Source organism: Erpetoichthys calabaricus, chromosome 13, assembly GCF_900747795.2.
Source record: "Erpetoichthys calabaricus chromosome 13, fErpCal1.3, whole genome shotgun sequence".
Classification (NCBI taxonomy): Eukaryota; Metazoa; Chordata; class Cladistia; order Polypteriformes; family Polypteridae; genus Erpetoichthys; species Erpetoichthys calabaricus.
The window spans coordinates 86,651,625-86,660,297 of NC_041406.2; the positions used below are offsets into that span (position 1 = coordinate 86,651,625).

The following is an 8,673-nucleotide window of genomic DNA, read 5'->3' on the forward strand; positions in this document are numbered from 1 at the left end:
GTGAATAACTCAGTGCCGTTAAATCAAAAGTCAAGAAAGTTTTAACAACAAAAAATAAATAAATAAACGAACCTCAGACATAATGACAGTAATAAACTTCTCTCAACCTTTATTAAAACTTTTTACAACGCTTTCATTTCCAAGAGTCCACTTGCCCTTTTCTAAACATTCGAAACATAAACGAAACTTTACTGTAATTTCCCATCTGATTTTGGCTCCACTCTACAGACCGTGTTTTAAAGAACATGCCTGTAGGTAACATATTCTTATGAATTTATTATTAGCATAATAACATGAATACTAATTACTAAGGGAGCTAAGGAACTACATGGCCAATTATAAAAAGAAAAAAAAGAATGTGGTGCCCACAGGAAATGTTTGTTTCTCCACAACTTCTTCACTTTGATGTATATTGAACACTAAGAACCGAGCAGATTTATCATTTGTCAATACAGATGTTTCTACAGGGTGAGGCAGAAAGGACAGCCGTTTTTTACAAAATTACAAAATTGTTAATTTTTTCTTACAAAGAAATTTATTGAAAGATTTGAGTTCATATTGAAATGGCATTTGACAAAATCAAGTGTGGAAAACAACATCTCCCATGTGGTGTCCGTTATCACTGATGCATTTCTGAAGGCGTTCATGGAAGTTGGCCTCCACTCTTTTCAACATCGCTCTGTCGACTTGGGCGACTTCCACACAAATGGCTTCCTTCAGTTCCTCCAATGTACGGGGCTTATGCTCGTATACATGTGCCTTGAGGTGACCCCACAAGAAATAATCACACATGGATAAGTCAATGAATGTCACCAAACCTGGAAATGAGGTGACCATGGAAGAGAGGTTGAATAACATCCATTGATGCTCTAGCTGTGTGGGCTGTCACCCTCATCCTGTTGAAACCACATACGCCAGATGGGAATACATTTTCGTCGTAATTCAGGTAAAAAGAAGTTGTTTATCATCTTGATATAGCGCTCCAAATGATTACTGAGGCCAAGTTCAGAAGAATGCTTCCGAGCAGATCGACTTGGACTGCGCAGCAGGGCTAGTCGTACGCTTTCCACATTTTCAGGGGTACGTGCCGTTCGTGTAGCCCCCGGCGGTCTATTGTTCTTTAGTGTACCTCGTGTACAAAATGCTTTAACCCAACGTAGGATAGTGTTATGAGCGGGAACAGCTTTATTTCTGTGGATATTGAAATGGCAATGAAACTCACGCTGAACTGCGGTAATAGATTGGTTGTTCTTGACAAAACAGTCGTACGCAAAAACGCAGTGTTTTATCATCCACGGCTCCATGGCTTCAATTAAAAAGAAAATTAAAAAATGCTAAGACTTCACGAACCTAACAGCACCTACCACACATCTGTCACTCCACCTAGTGGTGAGTTCTAGCCATTTCAAAGACGTCCATCCTTTCTGCCTCACCCTGTATAAGATGTAAATGAGAAGAAGGCCACAAGGTCCCAATTAATGAATGAGAATAAGCTCTGGCAACATTATGGTCACGTCAGAGAAGAGGATGGGAGACCATTACAGGGTGGTAGCTCATATAATAGTCCAGATAGCTCAGTCAGTAGAGCATCAGACTTTTAATCTGAGGGTCCAGGGTTCATGTCCCTGTTCGGGCATGTTGTCCTTATTTGATAGGCGGTGTGGTGGCTCTGAGGCTAGGGATGTGCACTGGGAAATGGGAGTTTGCTGGTTCAAATCCCATACAGTAAATGCTAATAGGGACTCTGCTCTGTTGGGCCCTTAAGCAAGGCCCTTAACCTGCAATTGCTGAGCTCTTTGAGTAGTAAGAAAAGCGCTATATAAATGCAAAGAATTATTATAAATGCCCTGGGAGTAGTTACAGTTGAGGAACAAATGCTAGAGAGCTTATGGACTCAAAGATAGACAGCTTTTTTTTTTTTTTTTAATTAATAAAATGACCAGCGGATATGTGAAGTCGAAAAACCAGCTAAGGCCGAAACCAAGAGAGTCACTAGATCTATCATCATAACCAAAATGAGAGCTAAAATCAAAGGTCGGAAACGAGAACAAAAGACCTAAGAACTCTAGAGGTCACGGTGTTCGCAACCAGGATCCTCACCATGATGACAGAATCCACAAAATGACAACGTCCAAGGAAAAACAAAATGGCGTTGTGGCAAAATGCTAATCAATTATAAGCTCCTTAAAAGTACATTTACTGCAACTTGAAATCTGACTTTAGAATCACAGTCCCTGAGTTTCAAAACTGCAGAAGAGACATTCAGTATAGTTAGCCAGAATTCATTTAGGGTAAAGGAGGAGAAGGTCAGGAGCATGCACTGGTAAAGTGCGTTTCTGCACCCACCACATGACAAACCACCTCAGGATCCCAAATTAGGATCAGAGTGCAGCTGTGTAACGGGTGACACCTCAGCACCACACTAATTTGAATGGAATTAAACAGTGTGAGTTTTTTTTTTGGCTGGAGTGCCAATCCTTCCACCAACCTCAAAGTCTGGAGGACCTGCTTGCAGGGTTGGATGAAATGTCATACCCAGGACGGAGAAATTGCAGGTTGAGGATCTTACTGAAGGGCCCAACAGAGTAGTAGAATCACATCTGGCATTTCAGGGATTCAAACTGGCAACCTTCCGATTGCCACCACAGAACCTTATCCACCACACTGCCCTACTGAGTAACACTATCGAGCATTAGGACAATCTGAAGGAGAACAGGCCATTCAGCTCACCAAAGCTTATCCACTTAATTCTTCAAGTAAAACATCAAGTTGAGTTTTGAAGGTCCTTAAAGTCTACCACACTGTTTCCTTTGGAGGCATTAGCTCTCTGGAAATGTGTTCTTTTGAAATTGTGGCAAGTTAAGTAACCGAAAAATATAGAAATCTCACTACAGTAATCCCTCGCTACTTCGCGGTTCACTTTTCGCGGATTCACGACTTCGCGGATTTTATATGTAAGCATATCTAAATATATAACGCGGATTTTTCGCTGCTTCACGGGTTTCTGCAGACAATGGGTCTTTTTACTTGCTTCCTCAGTTGGTTTGCCTAGTTGATTTCATACAAGAGATGCTACCCAATCAGAGCACGCAGTTAAGTTCCTGTGTGCTGCTGATTGGCTCAGCGACGGAGTGTTGCATTAACCAGGAAGTCTCATCTCACTCATTCAGCATTAACGTGCTACTGCTGCAGGGGCCATGTCCAGGCACCAACAGAAGATGCAAATGATTGCAGAAAAGGTAAAGGTTTTGGATATGTTGAAGGAAGGGAACAGCTACACTGCTGCAGGACACCGATTCTTTTTATTTAAAAAGGAGGAAAAGCATATAAGATCTACAGCCGCAGTGTCCTTTAACCAGGGTGCAAAACGAGTTGCAAGTGGACGTGATAAGGCAGTAGTCTGGATGGAATCTGCTTTAGGAATCTTTGCAACAAGGTCGACGACGTCATGACCGCCTACAAGCTGCTACGTGTACTTCGCTATACAGTAAGTGTAAACTTATCTACCGATTTCATATTGCTTAGCAGTTGTCCCTGTTATTAATAGAGTAAATGGTGGGTTGTAAACAATACAGGGAGGGTTTAAAAACGTCCAAATACACGTTAAATAATTAAATAAATATGGTGTCCCTACTTCGCGGAAATTCAGTTATCGCGGTCAGCCTTGGAACCTATCTCCCGCGATAAGTGAGGGATTACTGTATACAAAAGCTGTCGGGATTGTCCTTTCATCCCGTGAGTGCAAACACAGACTTACTACTTGTGGCTTGCAGTATGAAGCGACGCGATGTGAGCAGAGTTCTGGTGCTCCCATCGTTCCCTTGCTTTTGTGCGCGATACGCTGGTAAAACAGACAAAATTATGTCTCTGGAAATAATTAATGTTGATGGAGTACAAATGCCTCACTGCGTAGTAAATATCAGGGGAGATGGTGCTTGCTTATTCTCATCTATAGCTTATTTAGTGCATGAAACTCCGTCTTTAGCGGTACAGATTCGGGCTGACATTGTACGACATGTTTTAAGTAATTGGTCAAGGTTTCAGCCATTTACAATGATGCCGTCAGGAATCTCTTATACAAATGAGCTTCAGTATCTCACTGAAATGTCAAAGCCTCAAACTTATGGTGCCATTTCTGAGCTAATGCCAGCGGGAGAGCTGTTCCCCTATGAGTTTCAAGTATATTATTATGGAGTCCTACACACCAAGTTTGGACAGGCACTCGAGGGGATAAAAAAACGTAGGTTTTCGGGAGATGTTATGAATGGGCACTTTGATGTTCTCATTCCCTACACTTACATGCCTGATGTACACATGGAACGCACACAAATTGAGGATAAAAGTCGGTCGCCTTAAAAGGCGGGTGAGCCTAGTATGATATCCCTCCCATAGTGATTATGACGGTACAAAAATCACATGAGAAAAAAGGATATACTTTAGCTTTCTTTACTGACGGTTTTACGCAGTATTACAGACGGGAAGCTTATGACAGACTCTATCAAGGTGGGAGTCTTGATCTACGCAGTCTGCCATCTTTCGTCACCATGCTGAAAGGATTTTTCCGGACGGAGGACATAATCTTCCGTCCGATAGCTTTCAAAGTGTATTGGCAGTAGGTCCATCCTTATATACTGGTTGCTCCACGTGCAGGCTCTTTCTCGGGTCTCCAAACAAGGACAGGAAAGGACTCAAACCCCACCTTCAAAAAATACAGGAACAGCACAATGCCTACATGCAGTTCTCATTCTCCCAACAAGGAAAGAAGATTTTGTGCTGACAGAGGACAGGAGTATACTATTCTGTCTTTAGGCTGACTATACAATCCTCCAGTTGTCCTTGGCTATCTAGTCCTGTGCTTGGCCCGGCAATTCTCAATGCTGTGCCCCTGCGTACCATACTTGGTCTGCCTGTATGAATGAATCCATAACAGTGTGCACAGAGACAGTGACATTAAACTTAATATTATAACATATTATAACACACACTACTTGGTCACTTATTCCATATGGCTGTGGTTCTCTGTATAAACAAAAACTTCCAGATGTTTGTGCAAAATTTACCCTTAATAAGTGTCCAGCTGTGTCCCCGTGTTCTTGTTGAACTCCTTTTAGTTTAGGTACTGCAAAAATGCAAATATTCCTAATTTATGCTTATGGACCAAGACCTTAACAAAGGGTCCTTTTGGTCTTCAAAACACCTGCAAAAGATCACTAGATGGGTTCTTCACCTCTGTGTAGTGTGGCATGCTGGTAATATGAAGGATTCACAAGTTGTATACTAAAAATGTAATGTTAAGAGAAATGTACCTCCATTAAACCACCTCAGACCCCTCCAAAGGGATGTTTTGTTAGGAGGTCACCTTGTAGAGATGAAGAAACACTTGACTGATGTTTTGTAAGCGTTATGAAGACCCAAAGAAGTGTCCATTAAGGTCTTACTACATAGGAATACATAAGTAATAGACACATTTTTGCAGTACCTAAACTAAGGTGTTACCATATTATGAAAAAGAACAATCAATCCTAACAGGCAGTGGAGGATGATAAATAATTTACCCAAATTCTCGTAGGTTGCCAGAGAGAGGCAGTGGGGTCTTCTATTTTATAATTCTACCTCAATTGTATAATGGGACAGGATGGTCTGTTGAGGAGATGCCTGGCCCTTTAAATTAAATGTCAGTAATTAGGGTTGAGAATGCCGAGAGTTTGGGCGGACAGACTTTTTCAGTAACGACGCATGCAATGGGATGCATAAAGTCTAGATGTCCTTATGAATCTGGGCACATGTGTTATTTTTTTATTTATTTATTATACTATATTAATCCCGAAGGAAATTACTTGGTTTTTCACATACCCCTTGGGGTCAGAGTGCAGGGTCAGCCATTCTATAGCGCCCCTGTAGCAACTGAAGATTAAGGGCCTTGCTCAAGGGCCCAGCAGAGTAGGATCTCTTTTGGCAGTGACGGGGATTCGAAATACGGCAACCTTTGGGATACCAGCGCAGATCCTTAGCCTCAGAGCCACCACTCAGTTAATGACCAGAATTAACTTTAAAAATGATCCTCCGAGAAATAGTTCAGTTATAAGAAAGAAAAAGTATTTAAAACTATTAAGAGCAATGTTCAAACACCATTAAGGGAGACACTGTGATTACATTGTGACACTGTTTTTGAAGAAGAAACCTTGACAACCTTTAAGAAATCTCTGGATGAGACAGGTTAAATATTAGCTAAACAAACAAGCTTGATGGACTGAAACGTCACCACATGTTTGTCACATTCCTTACGTTCTTCTGTACTAGGAGCAGAATGTTTATGAAACAATGGTGGTCAGGAGGACTATACACCCCACCTATTAAACAGGATTTTAGATCTCTATAGGTAGGCCCAGAGAGGGTGTGGAATTAACCTTTTACTTCTGTTTGTGGTATACTGTATATATTTCGATTAGTCCATTTTTATATCCCTTCCATTGGGTTAGCTTTGTACAGTAAATAAGAACTTTTTGAAAATAATTTGTTTTCTTTACATAATTGTCAGATATGCTACAAGAGCACCCTTAATATTTACAAAAGTTAAAGAGAAATGAAAATTGACATTTTTGTCACATCACTCTAAATTGGCCTTGTTTGAGTTTCTTTAACTCTTTTAGGGCGGATGTACGACTTTTGTCAACACAAGGGGTTGAGGATGGATATCAGGGGCAGATGGCGAAAGAAAGCTATAAATGTTGATAAACCTCACCCTTACATTATAGGTAGACACTCTTTGCTTTGGAGGACTGTTAGACTCGTTGACTTGGCGTTGAAACCCCACATGTGCGTGAGTAGCATAGAGTAAGCAACGTCTAGAATGGCATCGACATCGGGCAAGAGAGCGAATGCAAATGCACAAAACAAAATACTATGTACATATTATTTATTTCTTTATTTATTTTTTGCATATTATTGCATATTCAGCATATTATTGCTGAATCGGACTTTGACTTATTGAACTTTGATACAAGTGATTTGGAGATCGAAAACAAAAGTTAGGTGTCCGTATCAGCTGACTGGTCCCCAGCTGATCATAGTGCCAGACACGCTCATGCAGCTGACGCCCCAACAAAATCGGGAGGACTACACAGGCATCGATCTGCGGGAGACAAGCTAGCAGCTTGGACTTCACCAAACAATGCGGCCTGCTGGTGGACACTATGGCTGCTTCAAGCCGTTTTATACCAGAAAGTGCCTTTCAGCTTATGAGTGATGGGACAAACACATATGTAATAAGTATGTGAATAAGCATATTGTAGGGGTTCCTGGAATATAAAACAGAGTGCCATTTGCCATAAATAAGTATTTTATGTTGACACAGTATATGCATGAAACCATTGCTCTGTGTGCTTTTTAGAAAGCTGAGTTTTTTGGAAAAATAGATAGATAGATAGATAGATAGATAGATAGATAGATAGATAGATAGATAGATAGATAGATAGATAGATAGATAGATAGATAGATAGATAGATAGATAGATAGATAGATAGATAGATAGATAGATAGATAGATAGATAGATAGATAGATACTTTATTAATCCCAAGGGGAAATTCACATACTCCAGCAGCAGCATACTGATACAAAAAACAATATTAAATTAAAGAGTGATAACAATGCAGGTGAAAGCAGACAATAACTTTGTATAATGTTAACGTTTACCCCCCCCCCCGGTGGAATTGAAGAGTCGCATAGTGTGGGGGAGGAACGATCTCCTCAGTCTGTCAGTGGAGCAGGACGGTGACAGCAGTCTGTCACTGAAGCTGCTCTTCTGTCTGGAGATGATCCTGTTCAGTGGATGCAGTGGATTCTCATTAATTGATAGGAGCCTGCTGAGCACCCATCGCTCTGCCACAGATGTTAAACTGTCCAGCTCCGTGCCTACAATAGAGCCTGCTTTCCTCACCAGTTTGTCCAGGCGTGAGGCGTCTTTCTTCTTAATGCTGCCTCCCCAGCACACCACTGCGTAGAAGAGGGCACTCGCCACCACTGTCTGATAGAACATCTGCAGCATCTAATTGCAGATGTTGAAGGACGCCAGCCTTCTAAGGAAGTATAACCTGGGATATTCAGCCCTGGGACAAAAGGGAGAAAAAATAATTAGTCCCAAAAGAGTTAAATGTTTGTGTCATGTACTGCTCAGATGGACCCTAAGAGTCTGGAGCCTTATACAGTGCACTCCATAATGTTTGGGATAAAGACACATTTTTTCCTTGATTTCCTCCTCTGCTCCAGTTTAACATTACAAATCAAACAATTCAGATGGGATCTGAATACATTTTGGTCACAAAACACTTTTTCTACATGGTCCCCCCCCCCCCCCCCCCCCACTTCAGAACACCATAATGTTTGGGACACAGCAATGGCAGATCTGTTAAAGCCATTGTCATATTTAGTTCTTTGTCGCATATCCCTTGTGTGAAATGACTGCTTGAAGTCTGCCTTACCTAGACATTACCAGTTGTTGAGGTGATGTTCTGCCAAGCCTCTAATGCAGCCAATCTTCAACTCCTGCTTGTTTTGGGGGTCTTGTTCCCTTTACTTTTCTCTTCAGCATATGGAAGGCCATTTAAGAGTTTTCCATTTTTTTAGCTTTGAAAAACTCCTTAGCAGTATGTCTTGATCATTATCTAGTTGGAGGA

General features: G+C 41.2%; 1 non-coding gene across 1 annotated transcript; it reads left to right on the forward strand.

The window, feature by feature from the left end:
• The first annotated feature begins 1,563 nt into the window (after positions 1-1,563).
• On the forward strand, positions 1,564-1,636 carry trnak-uuu (transfer RNA lysine (anticodon UUU)). The gene has a single exon. It is a non-coding gene; the product is annotated as a tRNA-Lys (tRNA).
• The last annotated feature ends 7,037 nt before the right edge of the window (positions 1,637-8,673 follow it).